The sequence below is a fragment of the Narcine bancroftii genome, chromosome 1, assembly GCF_036971445.1.
Source record: "Narcine bancroftii isolate sNarBan1 chromosome 1, sNarBan1.hap1, whole genome shotgun sequence".
NCBI classification, from domain to species: domain Eukaryota; kingdom Metazoa; phylum Chordata; class Chondrichthyes; order Torpediniformes; family Narcinidae; genus Narcine; species Narcine bancroftii.
In genome coordinates this window covers 383517937-383537649 of record NC_091469.1, presented here as the reverse complement: position 1 = coordinate 383537649, position 19713 = coordinate 383517937, and the positions used below count along the sequence as shown (strand labels likewise).

General features: G+C 46.1%; 1 protein-coding gene and 1 long non-coding RNA gene across 8 annotated transcripts in view; one reads left to right on the top strand and one right to left on the bottom strand.

Moving 5' to 3' along the window:
- Positions 1-19713, bottom strand: part of rreb1a (ras responsive element binding protein 1a) — a 237238-nt gene that overhangs the window by 122741 nt on the left and 94784 nt on the right. For 2 of the 7 annotated variants that reach the window (XM_069913522.1, XM_069913523.1), the window contains exon 1: positions 14699-14842. The exons of the other annotated variants lie outside the window; for them this stretch is intronic. The gene's annotated coding sequence lies outside the window, so the exon portion shown is untranslated. Of the gene's footprint in view, positions 1-14698; positions 14843-19713 lie in introns of those variants that run through there. 7 annotated transcript variants of the gene reach the window in all.
- Positions 10768-17339, top strand: LOC138751350 (uncharacterized). The gene is made up of 3 exons (XR_011349855.1): positions 10768-11746; positions 13089-13163; positions 14018-17339. It is a non-coding gene; the product is annotated as an uncharacterized lncRNA (long non-coding RNA).

Genomic DNA, 19713 nt, shown 5'->3' with positions numbered 1-19713 from the left:
TAAAGTCTCAGTGTGTTCCAGCTGTGCCAGGAAAGGACATTGGGTGAGAGTTTGCTGCACGATGGGAAGTCTGCAGCCTGCACCACTCCTGGATTCAACTCCAGCCCAAAGCCATCTGCCACGAATTCACCCAAACCCACTTGCTGCGCTACACGCCGATGGAGGGTGGCAGTGAGGAAACTGCACGAAAAGGCTTGGCAGCCATCATGCCATGACTCATATTCAAACTTGGTGCCATCACCGTCAGAGGAGAAAGGAGGGCGGCCATCTTGCCGCGCCACAAGGTCGACGCCATCTCACCCACTCAGGGTAACCCACCTGGTGGGGGCCACTCGAGTGAGGAGTATGGAGGCTCTGGGGTCCTAGCCTTGATGGTTCTAGATCAAGACGGATCTCACCAGCTCAGCAACTCCATAGTGACTGTGAAGGTAAACGGACATTCCACTAAATGCCTAATCGAAACAGGCTCCACTGAAAGCTTCACAGACTCACGGACTGTGCAGGAATACAACCTAAAGATGTATCCTTCCAATTACTACATATTCCTTGTGTCTGTCGTACTCTAAGCGTATTCAACAACATTGTATAGTGCTCCTGTCTTTTGAAGGGGGGGAAATTCTGTAAATTTCACTTGTATATACTTGATATACTTGATGTGCTCCAGTGTTGTTGGGTCTGGATTTCCTGTGTCACCTTAAAAGTGTGACCTTGGAGTATTCTGATCTCCTCCCCCGTAACAGTTCAGAATGGAGGGTCTCTAAAATCAGAACCCACATGCAGCTTCTCCACACTGAATATTGACCCCCCCCCACCCCCCCCGCCCCACCTCTCTTCCCAAATCTGTCCTCTGACTGCAAATCTATTGCTACCAAGAGCAGGAGGTACAGCACAGCAGACCGAAATTTCCTACAGTCTAAGACACAACGTCTGCTCAATGAAGGCATCATCGAATCTAGCACCAGTCCATGGAGAGTGTAAGTGGTACTAATTGACTATAGCCAAACTATTAACCGGTACACACTCTTGGACACATATCCCCTCTCTCGAATTTCAGACATGATGTAGTATCAGGGCTATTCACCAGCTGCCAATCCGTTCCGAGGACCGTCCATACATGGCGTTTGAGGCTAACAGTCATCTCTATCAATTCCGGAGGGTCCCTTTGGGTATCACTAACAGGGTTTCTATCTTTCAGAGGCAGATGGACTGAATAGTGGATGAGTATGGGTTGAAGGCTACCTTCTCCTACCTTGATAATGTCACCTTGGAAGATCATGACGGCAACCTCCAGAGTTTTCTCCACGTGCTGAAATCCCTGAACCTCACTTATAACTCTGACAAGTGCATGTTCAGGACTAGATAACTGGCTATCTTCAGCCACGTGGTGGAGATTGGCATCATTGGCCCTGATCCCAAAATGATGCGCCCCCTGTTGGAGCTCCCTGTTCCCAGGATTACAAAGGCTTTGAGGAGATGCCTGGGGTTTTTCTCATATTACACCCAGTGGATCCTTCAACACACTGATAAAGTTTGCCCTCTTTTAAAAGCCTCTATTTACCCCCTCTCGGCCGAAGCCCAACAGCTTTTAACTACCTCTGGAACCATATTGTGAAAGCTACCATGCACATAGAAGACAAGAATGTACCTTTCCAAGTGGAAAGCAACACTTCGGACGTAACCCTGGATGCTACCCTCAACCAGGCGGGCAGGCCAGTTGCATTCTTTTCTCAGATATTGCAAGGCCACGAGCTCCAGAACCCATCTGTGAAAAAGGAGGCTCAAGCCATTGTAGAAGCCATAAAGCACTGGAGACACTACCTGGCTGGTAGGAAATTTACACTCCTCACTGACCAGCGCTCGGACACATTCATGTTTAATAACATCAAGATGGGCAAAATCAAAAATGACAAGATTGCTAAGTGGAGGATAGAGCTATCTACCTATGATTATGACATTGCCTATCAGCTAGGAGCTCTTAATGACCCTCTAGATGCCTTAACCAGAGGAAGCTGTGCCTCTGCACACATCAGCCAACTGCAGTCTCTGCATAATGAGCTCTACCATTCAGGGGTTACCTGCATGGCTCATTTTGTCAAGGTGCCCAATCTGCCCTACTCCATGGAAGATATCAGGAAATGACCAGGTCTTTCCAGGTCTGCACGAAGTGCATGCCGCACTTCTACCGCTCCACAAAGGCGCACCTGGTCAAGTTATCTAAGCCCTTCGAACGGTTCAGTGCTGATTTTAAGGGACCTCTCCCCTCCATGAATGGGAACACTTTCTTCCTCTCTCTCATTGATGAGTACTCCCACTTCCCGTTCGCCATTCTGTGTCCAGACATGTCCACTTCATCAGTCATAGAGATCCTAGATTCCATTTTCACCCTGTTCAGGTATCCCAGCTATATTCATAGTGACTGAGGCTCGTCTTTTTTGAGTGTTGAGTTACATCAGTTCCTGCTGGTGAGGGGCATGGCGTTCAGCAAGACTACGAGCTACAACCCCCAGGGGAATGGGCAGATTGAAAAGGAGAATGCCATGGTCTGGAAGGCTGTCAAACTGGCCCTGAAGTCAAAAGGCCTTCCAGACTCACGCTGCCAGGAAGTCCTTCCTATGACACTCCATTCCATCCAGTCGCTACTATGCACTATGACCAATGCTACTCCTATTCAATTTCAAAAGAAGATCGGCATCACAACTGGCTCACAACTCCTGGTCTGGTCCTTCTCTGAATCAGTGTTCTCTGTCTACATCCACAGACATTAAATTCTGCAGGAAGGGGTGAATACAGTGAACTGAGATTCACTGGCGGTGTGTTATATTGATGGCTGGCTCCACCCATATACAGCCCTGATTTCCCGCCTAAACCCTGAGCCCCTCTGAAGCCCACTGTGAAACCCTACCCTCAGATATAAGCTAATAAAAGAGTATGTTCTCCCTCCAGTCGCGAGAGCCTTTATTCACACTACATACTTACACCCCATTAGACCCCGCAGGCTCCATATAACTAAGGTGCTACCAGGAAAAATGAAGATTGCAATACACAAACAACCTGGAGAATCTCAGCAGTCACACAGCATTTACTGGAAGTAAAAGGTAACCAACGTTTTGGGCATGGGTATACTGACGAAGATCCCGAGCCTGAAATGTTAATTATCCTTTATGTCCTGAGTTTCTCCCGACCCCAGCATCTACAGACTTTCTTGTTTAACTGGAATAAAACTTAGCTTGTAGCCACACAGCCCCCTTCATGACCCTTTTGGAACATTCCCAAACCTTCATTTTAAACCCATGGTGGCCCAGCACCAACAGCAAAATACTGCAGAGGCTGCAAGCCCAAGTTGAAAAGAGAAAGTGCTGGAAAGACCCAGTAGACCAGTTAGTGCCTGTGGAAGGAGGAAGAGGGTCAATGATCCTTCATTGGGAAAGGTGTGACGACATGTTATAAACCTAAGTGATTATTTGTCTCTCTCTTTTTCTCTTTCTCTCTCTCTCTGCAGGTGCTGTCTGACCTGCTGTGGTTACCTGACAGAATAAATCTGTGTGCTTGGCCAGATGAGCAAGCAAATGGATGATATGTTCAGGTTTTAAGTTCCATACTGGGTATATCCCCACTGCAGAGAATCCCAGCACTTCTAGTTCTGTCATCTGCTTGATGGATAAGTATTCTCAATACATGCCCTCTCATTCAAAATAAATCAGAGGACCATTAACAGTGCCCCAACCATATCAACACAGAGCTTCATGCTGGTCTCTGGGAACCCCAACTTCTTGACTCTGAGGCTACAAGGCTTGTGGGCTGGAATAGTTAGTTACTGTGTTATATCTTGAATTTAATTCTAATTCTTTTTAGGGGGAATATTTTCACACAGAGTGATGGAAATGTGCTGAAGTGGTGAATGTAGACTCGATTTTGAAATTTAAGAAATATTTGGAGAAGTACATGGATGGGAGGGGTATGAAGGCTATGGTCTCGATGCAAATCATTGGGACTGAGCAGAATAATAGTTCAGCATAGAGTAATGGGCCAAAAGGCTTGTTTCTGTGCTATTTCTCTGCTTGTAATGCTCCCCACCGTAGAGCAGATAGAGAGCATTTGGCAGAGAGGACCCTTTTTCATTAGACCCCTGATGACTAGTGGCTATGTTGACGGAAGAGCTTTGAGGTTAGTTTCTCGGTGGGAATGACGGAGGGGGAGGGTAGGGGGCAGCCAGAGATTCCTTACTAGTCTTCAGCCTGCTGGGCGTGAGTACCACAGTACTATTCCTGGGAACCAGGACCAGGTGCTGAGGGAAGGGTTGAGATAAGGTGAAGACCCAGCAGACTTTCATCTACTCTTCCATCACTGCACTCAGACCAGATGAAATGTGCTAAATCCATGAGCAATTTGCTCAATAGTCTGATATAAAGTAAAACTGATGTTATGCTCATGTTTTGGACAGGCAACCCCCATGTTATGTGGAGGGGGGAAGTTTGCATTCCCAGAAATCTGTCACCATTGCGATTTTCCATAACCCAAAGCCTCATCATCACCATATCCATCAAGGAACAGAAGTTAAAAGAAATACATTTTACTTTTATTTATTTGCTTAAGTTGCACTAGTGCAAATTTTACTGTGTCTCAAATTTTTGGATCCTGATTTGTGAATTTAGTATGGCAAACGTATAACCTCAACACAGAGTAGCTCGGTGTGCAGCGACTTCAATGCATTGTACACATTTGACAATTTTAGGAGTTAACTGGATTTAGAAAAGTAGAAGGACATGAAGGAGTCAAGAATGTCACACCCTGTCCGAGCTGAGAACCCCCAATGTGATGGGAACCACAACTGAACTATTCTCCATTCCACTTCATGCAGATCCATTGCCACGTGAGCATTAGCTCAGCTAACTCAGCACTGGCCAAAATTACATCTAAATACTCGATCAAATTTCTACAAATGTGCTGTGGAAAGTATACTGACTAGTTACACTGCAGCTGGGTTTGGTAATTTGAGTGCCCATGAATACAGAAGGCTCCAGAAGGTACAAACATAACCAGGTCCATCACCGACTCTGACCTCCCATCTGTTGAAGACAGCTTTGTGAGGCGCTTCCTCAAAAAGGCAGCCAACATCATAAACGACCCCTATCACCCTGGTCATAACCTCTTCTCTCTGCTACCTCTGGGCAGAAGGTACAAAACCTTGTACGTTCAAGAGCAGGTTCTTTCCAACTGCTATCAGGGTCTGGAACATCCACTAATCAGGGACTGCTCCAACACCACAAAAGGACTGTTTGCACCATTATTTCCACTGAGATTACTGTGAACATGCACAATCTGTCTATTTATGCATTTATCATCTTTTTAATTCAATTAAGCTTACTATTATACTTTATTTTAAAGTTCCTGTTCAGCTGAAGCAAGTAAAATTTTTGGTGCATATTGTACAGTGTGTATGACAATATAACCATCATCCTTATCAAATATTGGGTCCAGACCACTCCTGGATAATCAAATCACAGCAGTGAACAGATAACCATGGCCCAGACCCCTGTATCAGAACCCACACCTCCTCACTTGCCACACATTACACTTGTAAGCCAGGCAATCAAATCATCAGCGTAACAAGGTTTGACTGATGAAGAGCACTGTTTGCCCAATTCCCCAGTCAAACACTTCTAATGAGTCGCAATGATCACTTTTGATTAGGTTCAGACAATTGTTAAAATATGGCCAAACTATATCATATGTGGGTTCTATAAAGAGCATCATTTGAAGGGAGAGCCACGTTTCTAGAGTGTTTGTGTATCCCCTGTCAAGACATCCTGAAACATCACACCCAAACAGAGTATAAACAGCAAGATCCCACAAGCATCGTAGTATTGACCTGTCACCCTGATTGAGCAATAAGTATTTGGTCCATTCTTAATGGATGAAGATCACTCATTGAGACATTATTTGCACCTTGGGAACAAATCTCTATCTGCAAGGTTGTGGCAAACCCTTTAGTAGGCGAGAATAAGAGGGAGAGGGAAGCAGTGTTCCAGGGCCCAGACTTGACACACAAGGACAATAAGATGAAGAACCTACCAAGGAATTAAGAGATGCAAGGTGAAGTTAAGAGATTTGGTGATCCAGTGAGTGCGGGTGATGGGGGAGGCTGGAGTCAGGATCACATGACTGCTTGTAAATAAATCAGAAAGCATTATCACTTCAAAAGAGATTGGCTGGCAGAGGAAGGACAGTGATGGTGACATTTCGCCAGGAATCTGCTTCGACACAGGGTGACCGGCTCCCTGTGCCTGAACTCCCAGCACCCAGGCCCAACACCAAATCACCATCATCCCATTTCCCTACCGAGTGGGTTTGTGGTACAGCAATTCACATTCAGACCAGACACAGCCAATGAGCTCACTGCCCCCAAGCCATTTCTGGTTCCTTTAACTGCCCTTCCTTCACCACATATAGTGTTGTAAAGCCCACAGTCGATTGGCTACAGAGACCCACAAATACAGGCCCTTCACCCAAAGTCTTCATTGAACATGGAACGGTACCGTACAAGGGGCCCTTCAGCCTGCTTACTGGTGTTGAACATTTAGTTTGATACATCCATATCAAACTAAAACTTTGCAGCTTGCTTCTGATAGATATCCCTCCAACCCCATCATATTCACATGAAGCCTTTTAAACACCACTAATAGTAGCTGCTTATACCATCACCCTCGGCAGCCATTCCAGGCACCCACCTCACTCTGTGAGAAATAGTTGCCCCATACAACTCCCTTAAATATCCTCCCCTCAGCTTAAATCCATGTCCTCTAGAGGGTGACACTTTTCTCCTGTAAAATAGATTCTGACTGTCCACCCTATCGATGCCTCTTTTTTTTTATATATAAATCTCTATCAGATCTCCACTCAGCCTCTGACGCTCTCCAGAAAACAACTCGCATTCATCCAACCTCTCCCCATAATTCAGACCCTCTAACCAGGCAACATCCTGGTGAAGCTCTGCTGTACCCTTTCTGAAGACTCCATATGATTGACAAGTGAGAAACTGTCCTCCCTACCCCAGCACCCAATCTTCAGAGCTCACCTGACATTTTTCAGAAGTCACGCAGCTGATGATGTCACCGCATGCAGAGCAGTCCACTATGCAACCCCCAAAGTAAACTGATGCAACCTGCCATCTTTATGAAATGCGTAAAAAGCAGCAAGGTGGAGAAGGGATAGGAATTAAAGGGGTTCCTGGTGTGATCTCAATGTTTCACTGCCAGCTACAGCACTGGTATAGTGAACACAGCTCAGACCACCATGCAATCCCCACCCCCTTACACTCCATCGACTCGGGAAGGCAGCTTACTCATTAAAAGATTCTTCGCAATCGGACAGACTCTCTACTCGTATCAGGCAGAAAATACATGTGCTGCAAGGACAGTTTCTTCCCCATTGTCGTAGGGGACACTGAACAGACCCCATATTCGAAAAGCAATGCTCCCCGTGTAGTGTTTCAACTGAACATTTCCTCTGTAAAACTGCCCTCTGTCCTTTTGTTTTATTTTGCACTACCTGTTGTACTTAAGCATGAGTGACTTGCCTAGGTAAAACAAAGTTTTTCACTCCACTTGTGACAATCCAATGTTCAAGCATCAGCATTACAGAGTTACCCTGTTGATGCCATACCTCCCAGTGTAACTTCAAGCCATGGAGTACCAGGCGGTGTTCAGCTTACACTAGTGGGTCAGATATGCATGGGAACAGTGTGTGGGAAAGGATGACAGAGGAATCTCATCTGCATCTGTCTTCTCAGTTTGACCCAGCCCCCAAATGTAGCGAGGAGAGGTGAAAGAGAAGGGCTGCGGAAATGCCCTGTCCACGCCTGCCAGAAGATGCCACCAAATCCTGGCCTGGACATGTTGAGTGCCATGTACACCTTAGGAGCAGGTCCATGCCAACCAAGGTGTCTTCCTGCACAGGTCCAGAATTCAACCCATATCCCTCTAAACCTTTTTTGTCCAGACTTGTCACAATGCCAATGGAACATAGAACATTCCAGCACAGTGCAGGTCCTTCAGCCCACAATGTTGCTGGCCTGTGTAAACCTCCTCACTCCCATAACCCTCTATTTGTCTAAAATTAAAAAGTTGAAGTATTCCTCTACCTCCTCCTCTGGGTGTTCATTCCACACACCCAGCATCTACTGTGTGAAGGAGGAGCCCCTCATGTCCCTTCCCAAGTCACATTGATCAATCCGTGCTTTAGATTTGGGGTTGGGAGTGGATGGCCCTTAGTTCTGGGAGGTCTCAATCACACAATGTGTGTCACACACCCCATCCCCTCTCCTCCGCTGCAGCTTTTGGCACCTGCACCTCCACTCACTGCATGCAGGGAGTACCTTGTGCAGGTGGGGCCATGTTGTGGTTGCCAGTTCCAGGCACAGCTCTGTGTAGTGGACACCAGGTCCCATGACCACAGTGCCACTGCCCAGCTGCTATAGTGCTGCCTGCAAGTCTAACCCAGGCATGTGTTTAATACTCAAGCCAAACCTGGGGGCACTGCAAGCAGGCAAATTCCTTCTCAAGCCTCCCAGTCTTCCCTCTCATTCTCTTCCCTGCTCCATTCCTCTTCGTTCCCTCCTAGTTTGATTTGTTTCTCCTTCTGAAAAATCTGCCTGATCCACTGAGTGCTGTTTTATTATTGAAATGGTGGGCAGGACTTCCTTTCGGTCATGACCCATGAGGTTTCAGTAGTTCAGTGGCTGGTTCATGTCCATTATGGTGTCCCTCTTTCATTCAATGTCACTATTCTTATCTTCTTCTTTGGCTTGGCTTCGCGGACGAAGATTTATGGAGGGGGTAAATGTCTAAAAACTGTGGAAATGTATGATACAGAATGGAGGCCTTTTGGCCAGTGTCACCCTGAATAGGATCTGTTTAGGTTTCTTCTGCTTGTTGGTTCCCAGTTCTCGGTCCAGTAGGTTACAACTCATCGAAGGGCTTCCTGACTGTGGCAATGGGAGATTCACCCTACCACCTTTTCAATCATGAGTTCCAGATCCATCTCTCCTTCGACGAAGAAAATTTTTTGAACTTCTCCTTAATCTTTCGTCCCTACTTTGTAGTTTAAAATCCCCTGAGTCTTCCTGTTCAACTCTGAGTCATGTAAAGAGATGCATAAATTATGAAAGGATAAGATGGAAGCAGGTGAGACTGGAACTAGGGGACAGAGCCTCATGATTTGGGGGAGATGTAAGACAGATTTAAGCAAGAGATGAGGAAGAACTCCTTCTCCTTGAATAGTGAATCTGTGGAATTCTCTGCCAAAGGAAACAGCAGAGACTGCCTCATTAAATATAGTTAAGGTACAGATATATTTTTGAATAATAGAGTAATTAAGGGTTAAGGGGAACAGGCGAATAGGTCGGGCTGAGTCCATGGCTGTACCAGCCATGATCATATTGAATGACTGAGCAGACCAGATAGACAGGACGTTGATTTCTGCTCCAAGTTCTAATGTAACACAGAGCATATTTAAGAAGTGATGCCCTTCGGTTCCAGGAATGAAAGGTGGTCAGAGCTGCTACCGTTGAGCATGAGGTTTAGACAGACTCTCTGAGGCTCTCCAGTGTATAGACCCTGTGAACAAGGCACACCATCACCTCTACCTTGTAAGGAGGTTTGGCATATCTTCAGATACTCTCTCTAACTTCTACAAGTACACTGTGGAAAGTTTACTGACTGGTTGTATCAGAGCCTAGTTTGGGAATTCAGTGCCCAGGAACACAAAGGCTGATGAAGGTAGCAAATATAACAAGGTCAACAAGCTCTGACTTCTCATCCATTGCTATGTGAGGCACTGCCTCAAGAAGGAAGTTAGCATCACACAGAACTGCCATCATCCTGGTCACAACCTCTTCTCACCGCTATCTTTAGGTAGAAAGTACTAAAGCCTTAAGTCCATCACCTCTGGGGTCAAGAACAGTTTATTTCAAATGGCTGTCAGGCTTTTGAACCTCCGCACTAGGAGAAGAAGGGTGGGAGTCACAGGAAGAGGTAATCGAAGGTCACAGTCATGGAGATGGACAAAGAATGATGGGGTGATAACATTCCTCTTTCCTTCTCCCTGTGTATCTCCCTCCCTCTCTCTCTCTGTGTCACACCCACCCTCATAAGACTCGAGAATCTCAGGATCAGCATTTGTTAATCTTCAGAGCCAGGCAGGTTAATGCAGCATAAACAGTGACTGTTAACAGCAATATGTTTTCGAGCTGAGACTTGCTGTGAAGGTGGGGTTCTACTGCCTGGTGGCAGGGAAGGGCCACATTCTGTGACAGCAGCCTTGGTTTGTGGAAGTTTGCCCAGCCTGCCCTCGGGTAAGGATGTTGCATCCACCTAGTGTCAAAGCAGGAGTGGCAGGTGTGTGGATAATGTGACCAATTCAGCTTCAGACCCACGCTCTCAACTGGGCATCAGAAATGGTGGCAACTGTTAGAACTAGTGGTGAGCAGTGGACACATACTCTGTGTATGTTGGGGGGTGGGGTGGTGAGGAGGGACATCTGTGACCATCAGTCAGTTCACTGATCTAGAGACAACCAGAGGTCAACTGAATGAGAGTGGTGTGGATCTGGAGCTTTGGCTGCTTGACCCACAGGCCAAAATTCCATAGAACACAAAGGCACAGAAACAGGCCCTTCGCCCCACCTTGTCTGTGATGAACTATTATTCTGCCTAGTCCTAATGACCTGCATGCGGACCTCCATACCCCTCCCATCCATTTGCCTGCTCAAATTTTTCTTAAATGTCAAAATTGAGTCCTCATTCACCACTTCAGCTGTCAGTTCATTCCACACTTTCACCACTCTCTGCATGAGGAAACTCCCGACAACGTTCCCTTTAAACGATTCACCTTTCACATTTAACCCTTATCCTCAAGTTCTTGGCCCACCTAACCTTCGTTGAAAAATGTCTGCTTGCATTCACTCTATCAATACCCTTCACAATTGTGTATACCTCTATCAAATCTCCCCTCACTTACCCATGCTTCAAGGAATAAAGTCCTAACCTGTTTAACCTTTCTCTGTAACTCAGATCCTCAGGTCCTGGCAACATCACAGTAAATCTCTTCACTCTTTGAATCTGATTGATATCTTTCCTGTAGTTAGGTGACCAAAGCTGCAGACAATACTCCAAATTTGGCCTCACCAATGTCTTGTACAACTTCACTAATGTAACATTCTAACTCTGATACTCAGTACTTTGATTTATTAAAGCCAATATGCCAAAAGCTCTCTTTACAATCCTATCTACTTGTGATGCCACTTTCAAGGAATTATGCTTCTGTATTTCCACATCCCACTTTTCCATTTCACTTCCCAGTGCCGTTATTTATGTCCTACCTTGATTTGTCCTCCCAAAGTGTAACACTTGTCCGCATTAAATTCCATCTGCCATTTTGCAGCCTATTTTTCCAGATCCCACTGGAAGCTTTAAAAGTCGTCCTCGCTGTCCACTACATCCAAATCTTTGTGTCATCGACAAAGTTGCTGAACTAATTTCCAACAGTATCATCCAGATTTTTGATAGAGATGACAAACAACAACGGATCCAGCACTGATCCCTGAGTCACCCCACTAATACAGTACAGGAACAGGCTATTCAGCCTACCGCACCAGTGCTAATCACACAGGGCCTGCCTGCACATCCCTTCAGTATGGAGGTGTCGTGTCAAATCTGCACTGCTCTAGGGCTCAAGGAGACACAGAGAGGGTGAGTAGAAGGCGTGGGTCCTTCCTCTCTCACATTTCACTGGCGCCTCCTGGGACTACAGTGCTGTCCTGGTTATGGAAGTGAAGCCCCCCCTGGTATTTGCCCCCCCCCCACACCGGAGTGGATGAGGCAGAAGGGTGGGGTGTGGAATTTATCACTCTTCCATTAATCGGGAAAGAGCTCCATAGGGAAATCACAGAGAGAGAGCTGTACATGGTTCAACATTGTTCAAATTTCAGCAATCTAATTTGCAGCATGTTCACAGTGCCTGCACTACTAAAACCTCAGTTTTCTTGCACTAACTGTGACTGTGAACATTTATTCACTGATAGATTTGGGATGGGGATGTGGAGGAACTGGTTTTCCCAGAGGCTGGTGAATCTATGCAAGTAGTGGAGGCTACATCAGTAAATATATTAAAGACAAAGTTGGGTAGACTTTACATTGTAGGGGAATTAAGGGATATGGGGAAAAGGCAGGTAGGTGGAGATGAGCTATCATCAGTTCAGCCATGATCTCATTGAATGGTGGAGCAAGATTGATGGGCTGGATGGCCTACTCCTGCTCCTATTGCTCATTTTCTATTGATCCTTTTACATTTACCCTTCCTTTTCCTGTCCCATGGCCCTATAATTGTGGTAGTTTAATATATACTGTTAACGTTAGTGCATTTTATGCACCCACAGCAAGGAAGAATTTTGTCACATCTGTACATTGTACTTCTGCACATGACAATAAACTCCCACAGCCCATGAGCACAGAGATGACTAGCAGTTACTAATCAAAGAGTGCAATAAAAATAGCTGCTAGTGTGATCAAGGCCCCAAACAGCAACCACTCTGAGTGCCAGCAGTCACACCACGCTACGAATGAAGCCATGCCTCGATACCACATATATCCTTCCCCTCTCTGCTGTAAATACAAGCTGTAAAGAAGTGCCCTTTGTATTTTTAATGGCCTTAAAACTCGGCACCACCACTCTTTCCAAACCAGCTGTCTAGGCTGAGAGCGACCCGTACCCAGTCAAGGAGACTGACCCCCCCCCCCCCCACCCACCCCCCATCCAAAGGTGCAGCTGCCCTAGAAGCAGATGAAAGGCAGGAGGAGTTTACTGACAGCATGGGGGTCTACAAAGAGGCAAATGGGGGGTGGGGGGGGGGGGGGGCTCAGCTGCTGATGACTACTGCTAGGGTGTTGGGAGGGTGCTACATAGCAGGCAGTAAACCAGGGTCAGTGGGATGTGGATGGGGGTGGGTGGGAGGGAGAGAGAGAGAGAGAGAGAGAGAGAGAGAGATGTTCAAACGGGCAGCAATTTTTAATGGCATCTTTCAAATTCTTCCAGCACACTCTCTGGCCAATGAGGAACTTCCTGAGAAAACACCACAACCAATCTGCACAGAGCAAGATCCCACATCAAGTATGATTATAGAGTTTTACAGCATGAAACAGGCCCTTCAGCCCAACTTGTCCATGTTGACCAAGTTGTTTATCTCAACAAGTCCCATTTGCTCGTATTTGGCCCATATGCCTTTAAAACGTTCCTCCCTGCACAGATGCTGCCTGACCTGTTAAAGTATCTTCAGTATCCCCTGGCTTTATTTTTTGATCTCCAGTGATTGAGAAGCGGTTTTTGGAATGATCAGATTGATGGCTTCAGTGATATTGTCAAAGGGTAGAATCCAGGCCACGATACCATGGAAACAAACAGCTCTTACAGAAGGGAGTCCTGCAGGGTCATGGGAGCCACAGTGGGCAGCTTTCCCTCTGTACTGCACTGCAGGATCAGCCTCGATCATCTGCGCAAGTCTCTGAAGTGGGACTTCAACCCAGAAATTTCCACCTCAGGGGCATTGATGTAATTGTTCAGGTCAAGCAGGTCCAGGTGAGTGGGGCAGTGAGAGTCCAAGGCACATCAGTCAAATGTGCTAAACATCATCCCAGCTCTTGTGAAACTACACATGCCCTCAAGAAGATGCATTCCCTCTCTCACATACACACACACACATTTTCTCTCACACTCACATCCTTTCCATCTCTTTGTCTCATGTGCATTCACTCACTCACACACATAATTCTGCTTTTCACACATCTTCACTCACATTCTCTCCTCCCTCCATTTTTGTAATATCCTCTCGGCTGATTTGACTGTAATCTCATCTTCATGTTCATATTAATCCATGGCAACCTTTTACCTCATTGCTTATCAAGAATTGATCTCTCTCCGCCTGAAAAATATTTAAAGACTCTGTTTCTATCACTCTTTGATTTCAGAAACAGTGGTGCCACATCTTCATCTTATTTGCATAAACCCAATGTTCTGAATCTGACTGGAGCCAGGATCTGGGAGTCTCCAAACAGCAGCACACATGCATCTAGACCCAGGATTCTGGAAACAACTCCTCCAATGCATCCAGGCCCAGGAGTCTTGGTACTACCCCAATGAATCCAAGCTTCAGGAATCTGGGAACAATTGTACGAAAGCATCCCAGCTCTGGAAGTCCAGGGACAGTTGCCTTCTTCATCTCATTCCGGGATTTCGGGACTGAAGTTGAGCTTTTAGGAATGAATTACTCCTGAATTTGTGGCCCATGTCCCTGTCAAGCTTGGCCTTCTGTGCTTCCTACTGAAAGTCAGTTCCACAATCCCTCCCTTCTCAAGGACCCAATGTTGCTCTGGAATCACTCACTTGATTTCTTGGTGATGGTGATAGCATTTGGACAAAACTCATCCACACAACTGGAGATGCCCTCCCTCTCTCTATCCATGTTACCAAAACCTCTGAAACCACCCCATCCTGCCCATCTTAGATTCCAGATCTGTTGAGTTTCTCCAATGCTTTGGCCTAGCTACTTGAACTGGGTGCACAGACAGCTATGAAGGAATTGATTTCCAGTTGGTTAGGTCTTTGTCTGTTCCATCAAGTGGTTTGGCCCAGGTCCTGTTCCAACTCACCTCACCAGCAGATGGTGGTGGGCCCTGACCTATTCTCAAGTCACAGAGTTTCCCTGTAAACTGCAAGCGATGTGTTGTACACATCTGTCGCTTGGTACTCTGACCTGACTGCGGCCCTCGAGAATTATCAGGTACAAGGATGGAAAGAGAGAGGGGATGGGGTTACAATGCAAGATGACCACCAGATCAAAGCCACTGTGACACGTTTTCTGTTGCTGTGGGAACACCTAAAGAAGCTCTAGAATTTCAATCCACCTGTTAATCAGACGCACAGATCCAATGATCAACAGCTATACCTACTCCATGTACATAACAGCCGTTCTTGGAATAAATTCGAATGGCATCATCTATTCACTGTATTTTACTGAGCTGTTACAACACAGAGGCAGGGAGTTGTACATCACAGAAATAGGGATTTGAGCTCATCACATCCATCCTGACCTTTGGGTCCATCTAACCAATCCTATTGCCCAGTTCCAATCCATTTCCATTGTATGTGCCCGTCCCAATGTTTGCCATACATAACCATTACATCTGATTCCACCTTCTCCTCTGGCACTGAGTTCCAGCTATCAACCACTCTCTGTGCAAAAAAAAGTTCCCCTTAAATCTCCTTTCTCTCACCTTGTACCTCTGCTCTCTTGTTTTCATACCACTACCATGGGGAAATTATTCTGACTCTCTACCATAACTCTGTCTCTTATAATTTAATTTGTTCTAACATAGAGGCACAGAAATGTGCAGCACAGAAATGAATCCTTCGCCCCCCAGACCACTCTATCCCTCGCTGCACTAATCTCAAAAGTCTGTATTAGCCCCGTATCCTTCTGTCATGTCTATTCAGCAGCCTTTCTAAATGTCTCTAAACATTGCTACTGTATCTGATTCCAGCACCACCACTGCCATGGAGTTCCAGACATCAACTACTCTCTGTATCAAAAAGCTTACTCCTTAGATCTCCTTTAAAACTTCTTCCTCTGGCTTTAACCCTATATCCTCCTGCCTCGATACCGCTACCATGTCAATAAAGATCCTGACATTCCTGATACTTTTATAACCTTCCACCAGGTCACCCCTCAGTCCTCCTCATTCCAGGGAAAACAAGCACAGTCTATCCAATCACTCCTCCTAACCCACATCCTCCAATCCAGACAAAATCCTGGTGGGCCTCATCTGCACAACCACATCCTTCCTATGGCAGCAACCAGAACTGCCCACAGTAATCCATTTTTTATAAACTTGCGACATAACTCCCCCCCCCCCACACCCCCCAAATTTTGCATTCTATGCCATGTTTCAAAGGCCACATCCCTTCATTATCACTCCAACGATCAGTGTAGCTACTATCAGGAAGCTATGAATTTGAACTCTCTGGGTCCCTCTATTCATCAACATTCCTTTGCTCTCTACCATTTAATTTATATATCCATCCCCTATTTGATTTCCCAAAATGCATCACCTCACATCGTCAGCATTAAATTCCGTCCATCAACACCCCACCCAATTTTCCATCCAATTTACTCTATATCCCACTGTAGCATTGGACAACCTTTCTCTCCCTTCACAATATTCATGTCATCTGCAACTTCACGAATCATGCCTCCTGCATTCACATACAATTGTTACTATATGGCACAAGTGGGGTCCCAGCACTGAATCCTGTGGCACACCACTGGTCACAGACTTCCAACTGTAGAAACATCCTTCCAATAATACCCTTTGCCTCCGATCACCAAGCTAACTTTGGATCCAGTTAGCCAGCTCACCTTGGATCCCATGCACTTCACCTTCTGGACCAGCCTAGCAGGACATGTCAAATGCTTCACTAAAGTCTATTGAAGCAGCATTTGAAGGGACAGGGTTTATCTACATTTGGAAAGCCATGGGCTGATCAGAGATGGTCAGCATGGCTTTAAATGGGGTCTATCTTGTCTTTTTACCCCCTCCATAAATCTTCGTCCGCGAAGCCAAGCCAAAGAATGTGACTGATGTTTTTGTGATTAATGAAACAAGACAGATCCCCACACAAAGTCATGCTGACTATCTCTCATCAGCCCACGTCTTTCCAAGTGTAGATAAACCTTGTCCTAAAAGGTCCCACTCCTTCCCTGACCCCTCCCCCCCTTTAGTACCAATATTCTTCAAGAACACCATGGGATTCTCCTTACCCTTATCTATCAAGGCTCTCACCGCCCATTTAGTTTATTTTCCAAATACTCTCCTGCACCCTCTATATCAGGGGTCTCAAACTCAATTTACCCGGGGGCCGCTGGAGGTAGAGTCTGGGTGAGGCTGGGCCGCATCAGATTTTCCACAAGAAAAGCTCTTACAAAAACATTCCAATGTTATCAAATGTCTTTATTTTTATTTTTTAAACACAAAATAAGATGAAAAAATAAAAAATTAACAATTCATAAGAAAAAAAATAAAATCAATCAGTAATAAATAAATAAAATGAAAATAATAATAATGAAAATAATAATAATACAGCAGATATAGAAGACTGAAGAAACCACATATAGTTGCTGACTGGAGAAATGTAATTATTATTATTCAGATTCAAATGTCTGTATTAACAGTTCTTTAGCCTTTAACTTTCTGAACATGAATGGAACATTGAACATAAACTGTTATGAACATGTCTTCTTCTGCCTACTTCTTACCGCTAGAGATCTGGCAGCGCTTCCTCTCGCATAGCCGAGCCACAACTTCTGGGTTCAGACTGGACGCCAAAGCGCGTGAAGCGGAGCGGCCGCGGAAATTGCGCATGTGCCGCGTGCATATAATGACAAAAGAAAATGCGCACAAATATGCTTATATTCACCGATGTCCCGCCCCCGAGAGCAATATACCCCACTGTGATTGGTAGGTTCGTTCAGCTCCACACACAACACTGAAAAGTGCCAATCATATCAAACTCGTGGGCCGCACTAACATTAAACTTTCATGTTAAGGTGGGGCCACAAACTATCGTCCTGAGGGCCTCAGTTGGCCCGCGGGCCGCAAGCTTGAGACTCCTGCTCTATATTCTTCAAGGGACACTCTTGATCTCAATGTCCTGTACCTCTCATGTGTTATCTTATTTTTTTCCCATGATCAACATATTTTGTCATCCAGGTTTCACTCATCTGCCATCTTTGCCTTTCACCCTTATTAGAACATGTTGGCCCTTCTCTTTTAAAAGATTCCCAGTCCCGATGAGGCAGAGGAGGGACTTACCTGCCCCATCACCAAGGGCACCGACCTTTACTCACACAGCATCGCCCGACCCCAGCTCTGTGCAACATTGGGGTCCTGATTATCATCAGTCTCACTGTTCCACTCTCTCCAGGCAAACTCCCACAAGAATACTGTAAAAAAAAAGCTCCTACCCATGGTCTACACCCCCCACATTACAGGTGCTCCCTCACTGATGCTAGCTTACCATTTTACCACTGTCTGCAAAGTGCAAAATCCTCACCCTAATTTTCAACACTCTGTAACTTTAGTTTAATCCCACATGGGTTGTGCTCAATGCATCACTGAATAAACTGGCTCTGCAATTCCCTCCCCAAGCCTGCCATCCACATTCCTCACTGTTCCCTCAATGAAATCCTTATAGCCCTCTCTGTCCACATTGCTGGCATTTCAACCTGTTCTCCCTTCTTCTGTGGGTCAACATCCAAATTGGATTGGTCAACTTCACCTTACATGGTGGCAAAATGAACCACAATATGACACTCCCTCAGTACTGTGCCTTCTACAATGTGATGCTCCCTCAGTACTGCCCCACCCCGTTCTGCCCCTACCATGATCTGACTCTCTCTCAATTCTGACCCTCCCTTAGTGTAGCCTTCCCTCTACTGCCCCATATTCAGTACCTACCCACTCACAATGTGACACTCCCTCACACGATCTGACTTTCCCTTGGTACTGCCCCTCCCTCTGTACTATCCCTCCCATAGTGTGACACACCTCAGTACTGCCCCTGACAGTGTGATACTCCCTCAGTACAGCTGCCCCAACAGAATGAGGCTCTCACAGTCCTGCCCCTACCACCATCCCATGTTCTGATGGTTCCTCAGTTATCCGCATCCCCCCCACCAACCCGAGGGAGGCTCCGTCAGTTCAGGACTTGGTGTTGAACAGAATAACAACAAAAGAAATAGGAGTAGGAGAGACCCATCTGGGTCTGCTCCACCATTCATCTGGTCATGGATTCAACTCCACACACCTGTTCCTCAGAATGCTTTCATTTGCCTTATATGCAAAAATTCTGGATGACGTGGTTAGTATAGCGGTAGCACATCACTATTAGAGCGCCAGTGACCGAGGTTCCAATCCAGTGCTGTCTGTAAAGACGCTCTCCCCGAGTGATCCAGCTTCCTCCCACCCTCCAAAATATAAGGAGTTTGTAGGTTAATTGGGTGTAATTAGCATGGGTTTTGTGGGGCAGAAGTTGGTGTCATAGGTAGACAGTCAGAGAGATAAATAAATAAATAGACGGGGAGATTGTGAGCCTCACGATGTTGTGGGAACATCAGGCGCAAACCTACAGATGTGACCATTAACTAGCAGACCCCTCACAACCTATCCATCACAATGGAGGCACACAAGAGAAAATGCAGCTCCAGGGAAACTATAGCAACATACAGCGGGTCGGCCACAGCAAGCCAAACAACCCCATTACATCAGGTGCCGCCTCTGACCTTGACAGCAGCAACCCCATGGGAGTGGGCTGCTATGTGCCCAGGTGGCAATCCTGGACCACTAATCCACCTCCTTCTGCATGGCGTTAAAGTGCATGAGACTTCAGGGTGGAGAAGCCAAAGGGTACTCTTGATTTGCTGTAATTCTGCAAGCTGCAGGGTAAATCCAGGATGCTGGCCAAATCCTTGCTGTAAGTTAAACCATTCAGTGTGGTCAACATGTGGTGGATTTGCCGTCAGCACTGCAAGGCAGGTGGCTGGTCAGCCAGGTGGTGCCAGAGCCACCAGCACCACCATTAAATGTTACCTGCAGCCAGCCACCAGTTT